Raw genomic sequence first — 4,789 nt, 5'->3', positions numbered from 1 at the left:
AGAGAGAGAGAGAGAGAGAGCGAGAGAGAGAGAGCACTTAGGTTGTTGATTTTCTTTGGATGTTTACTTTTGGACAGTATTTTTAAATGACAAAACACAGTGTTGTGATATGCACAAAGTTTGGGTGATAAGATCCAGCTATCTGATGTCTCCTACCTCATTTATCATTCTTGTTATCAGATATTTAAATTTGTTCTCATTGTTATAATTTTTTAAATTTTTGAATATTTTTATTCATTTGGTACAGGGTCTCACTAGGCAGCTTAGACTCAGTGCTCCTCCTGCCTCAGTCTCCCCAGCGCTGGGAGACTGAAGAGAGCCCGTGACTCCCAGGGCAACGGCTGAGGACACCTGTGGCCCCTGCCAGGGTTTTGTGGCTGCTGCTGTAACATGACAGCCACTGATGATAACTTTGTATTTAAGAAAGAAGTAACTTTATGTCTTCATTTATCTTTTAAAAGTCAGCAAACGGTGGGCCAATTAGGGATAAATTTTATAGAATGAGGATGCTGATCCATGGTTTTTCTATGACAGGTATTCTAAGAAAATTTGTAAGCTCTCCTGAGTTTTTGAAAGACGCAAATGGAGTTTTTCAAGTTGGAATGATTTGGCTCTTTAAAAAACGAGGACGTGTTTTTAAAATAGACTTTTGTTCCTCGGCAGAACACATAGCAGATTTTGTCATTTTCTAATCGTGAGGCCCCTCGCTGTCAGGGCCGGAGTAAGTAAATAGCCCCAGGTCGACATTCGGGGCTTGCGTGGCACTTCTTCATGGGTGCCCTCTAAACTATTTCACTAAAATAAATTGTTAAATAATAGCTGAAATGCAGGACTGCCAGTCTTGGGCTTGTTATGGCAACGAATAGCAGTTATGATTAATTCATCTCGACCCTAATGAGGATGTTAGGAAAGCTATGGAGGGCATTTTGCATATTTATCTTCCCGTTTACTGCTTTGGCCGCGTTCCTTAATCGGGCCGCTCATTAACCAGCATCGCGCTCACACCTCCCTCCCCGAGAGAGCCCGCAGCGCAGCAGATGTCAGGGCGAAGAGGTGCGATGACCGAGGCGGGCGCGCTGGCGAACCAACCGCTGCCAGGCCGAGGTTTCGTGGGATGCGGGACGGCGGCCGCGTGCCCTGCAGGAAGGAAAGCGGTGGACGGCGTTTAGTTCTTTTAAAGCCTCTCGTTCTCAGTTGTCTGTCCTTACGGGGTATTGATGATGCAATTACTATTGTGAATCCACGAACGGGGAATCAATGTAGGAAGGTTTAAGTAAGCAGAGATATGGAAGGCCAAGCCCAGATCAATGACATGTATTGGTGAAGGTGTCTGAGTCAACACATTTGATTAAGTCCTCTGTGTAACTCAGAGCTCCGGTGCAGCATGACAGCCAGAGAGTAACTGTGCACGCATTACCTCAGACCGGTGCCCGCGAAGTTCAGTGCGTCGCCCCTGGGATTTTAGCCTTGAAGAGAGGCAATATATCATTTCAAATGAATTAATACATAAATAATTATATAAGTACGTATACAAAAGATCAGCAGGCTTATTGAGGGAATAATTAGTGAAATACAATAAAACAAGAATGATCAATATTACTACTTGCCATAAAACAAGTGCAATTATCAACTAGAAGTAAAATGAACAGATGGGGTCTCCATCCTCCTGGAGCATTTTGGTGTCTGCAGTTGAGACAATGTTTTATCATTTGCTGTTCATTTTTTTAATTAAAAAGGGAAAATGTGCATCAGCCAAGAAGCGTCTTCTTCAGAGACGCTCATCTTGGCTTGCATTTGTCGTTGCTAGAAGTCTTCTCCTTCGACCAGATGACGGCCTCCTCAGAACTGCTTAGCATATTTTTTTAAAGCTAAATGTTCAGTACTGGATGAATACGACTTGCAGTTTTTGTAGTTTATTGCTCTCTTGTTTTGCTTGGCTAACTCATTACAAAATCTAAGTCAATCTCCGTATTTCCTTCCCCAGGTAGGACACAGGAAGGCTGCTCAATCTTCTATTAGAGACTCCAGGATGGGCAGCCTGGCCGCTGAAGGCAAGTCTGCGCGCCTGATCTCCAGTCGGATGGTGTATCTGTCATGGTAGTTGCAGGGTTGGACAGTGGTGACTATGGGTGTAAAAAAAATACAACACTCCAGATCTGGACCCGCCAAGGGAATATGGTATAAGTCAGAAGTTACACTGAATCTAAATAAAGACAACTGAAGTTATTTGGGAAGACAATAAAGGTTATGACATTACTATTAGGACATCTGATTTCAATGCTCCTATATGATCAGAAATCCTGGCTGATAGGTTTTGGGGTAGTCAGAAATATGGATGGTTCTGTGTGTGTTTTGGGGTAGCAGAAGTGGTAGCTTCATTCTTTTTCTTTGGAAGCTCTTTGGCTTATGAATGAATGAAGTAGACGAAGGTCACACAATCCAATGGTGAATGTAGAACTGACAGAAAGCTGGGACACTGAGCAACCTATACAGACCCCTCTGCATACTACTGTACAGCTTGATGGACCAGGGCTGGAATTCAAAGCTTTGGGACCTGGGGGGCTGTGATTGTGATTATTAGTAAATGGGAAAAAAATGACTGGTCTGGACCAATGATGATAGCACAGGATTCGTGAACTAGGGACTCTGATTAAACTCATCTGCAGCTCTGAGGTCCGCAGCAGCGAGGTTCCTGTATTCCCATCATGCAAAGTGTGTCTACTGCATTTTGTTCTTTATGGTTTCAGGGGTGGACATGAGCTCCCTCAGGGTAATTAAGCTAGCCTAAATAAAGAATGCATCAGTAAATGAAGCATAGGAGAGGTCCCTGTGTGTTTGCTTCTCAAAACATGAGTCTGCTAATTTTGAGACTCTTCATTCCAGGACATTGACCATGGAGGCTCTTGGCACTCTTGGACAATTGCCTGTACCTGAAATGTTGAGGCGAGCTTTCCACTGAGGAAGTACATTTACACAAAGAAGTATTCGATAGAATAAGTGCAGAAATGAGACAGAGCATAGGACAAGGATGAGGCTTTTATGCCTCCAAACTTTACAATTAATGCAGCCTTTCTATTTAATTTTATGAAAGAAAAGAAAGATTACTCCTTTGGAGTAACTTATCCAGTGTACATGGTCTCACAGATACTAACATACAAATGAGTGACAGATTAATCCATTTATGTCTTAATTTGTCTCTGAGAAAGACAGCCACCGAAGGCCCCATAGGAAGCCTGCCATTTGACTTAGAGATTCTGGTTTGCTCTGTTATTTATTATTGTCATCCTTGGGAACGCAGAAGTTCTGGAATCTTAGCAGTGGTACCTGGGTGCCGACAGACTCTTAGTAATGTAGTGTGCTGATTTTGTTTTGATGGATGTAAGCTGTTAGAACAGCAATCCCATGTGACCCCTCTAAATGCCACTGTTAGTGAGTGATTTAATAAATGCAATAAGAAGGGTCAGTCTTGGACCACTGGTGGGTGGTAACAAGTAGTGAATCTCTCATTTATCTAGTTTTGTCCAAAGTCCCACAGCATGATAATTTTGCTTTTACCTAATAAATATAAAACGTTCAGTCTCCTTAATAATTATAGTAATTTTCCTTGTTTTTTTTTACAGGTAAATTAACTAGCGTTTGTTTATTTGAAACAGTAAATGACAGAAGTTAACAAGAATATTCTTTCTTTCAAACTACAGAACTTAGTAAATATAGTGTTCCCTTCACAAGTGTTCAAAATAAAATATATACCATACTTTGCATTGATTGGTACTTAACTGTGGTGTATTTAAAACAGCTAAATTATAGTTAGTTATCATAGCTCATTGGAACATTTGCTCTTTGCTTGTCAGAGTGAACATGGTCTTCTTGTTTTTTACCATTGTCTTTGGCTGAAGATTTTGCCTTTTAAGGAGACAAGATACCAGTGTAAGTAAGGATAAAAGCATGAGTCCTTTCTTGGGGAGGACCTTCATCATAATATTCAGAGAATTATTTTAAAGGAGGGCTGGGGAGATGGCTCAGTAGAATAAGTGCTTGTCTGACAAGTGCAAGGGCCTGTGTTCAATCCCAGTTCCACCAAACAAACAAACATATGAATTATTTTAAAGGAAAAAGTTTAAAGCTTGTCACACACTGATCAATGATAGAATTTTTTTTTAATGAATTACAACCGAATTCCCAAGGACAAAATGACAAGAGGCATTTCTGCCATTTTAAGTTTTTAAAATTTAATTAATTATTATTATTTTTATTATTTGTACTGGAGACTGAACTCATGACTTGTGCTTGCGGGGCAGGCGCTTAAGCCACTGAGGTGTCTCCTCAGTCCATTTTAAGCATTTTTAACAGGATATTTTATTTTTATATCACAGTGAATTCAGCCACTTCTTTCCTGTCATTCTTAGAGCCCTATCTCCACACTGAAAGGAGAAAATATGCAAATGCAGCGTTTTCTCCTCGATTGTCGCATAAGACCATAATGGCTACGGCATAAGACAGTAATTCACTGTACCATCTTCCACACGTGCATATTAAGTGCAAGAGGCACTCTTGCTCCTCTCTCCCTTTCCCTCCCTCTCCCTGCACTTCTCCTTCTTTCTCCCTCCCTCCCTCCCTCTTTTTCTGTCTCCATCCCTCCCTCCCTTTCTTTCCCTCTATCTCTCCCTCTTTGTGTCTCTCTTTCCCTCCCTTCCCCTCCCTGTTTCTCTCTCTCACTCTCTTCTCTTCTCTCTCGTCTCGTCTCGTCTCGTCTCGTCTCGTCTCGTCTCGTCTCGTCTCGTCTCGTCTC

At 41.7% G+C, this 4,789-nt stretch overlaps 1 long non-coding RNA gene and 1 other non-coding gene across 2 annotated transcripts in view; both read left to right on the top strand.

The window, feature by feature from the left end:
* LOC111814695 overlaps positions 1 to 4,789 on the top strand; it is a 21,628-nt gene that overhangs the window by 9,397 nt on the left and 7,442 nt on the right. The window lies entirely within an intron of this gene.
* LOC111814704 lies at positions 2,606 to 2,679 on the top strand. The gene has a single exon (XR_002819616.1). It is a non-coding gene; the product is annotated as a small nucleolar RNA SNORD113/SNORD114 family (small nucleolar RNA).

This window comes from Octodon degus, unplaced genomic scaffold (genome assembly GCF_000260255.1).
Source record: "Octodon degus isolate 3935 unplaced genomic scaffold, OctDeg1.0 scaffold00432, whole genome shotgun sequence".
NCBI classification, from domain to species: Eukaryota; Metazoa; Chordata; class Mammalia; order Rodentia; family Octodontidae; genus Octodon; species Octodon degus.
The sequence above is the reverse complement of the archived record's forward strand: the minus strand, read 5'-3'. Positions and strand labels throughout refer to the sequence as shown.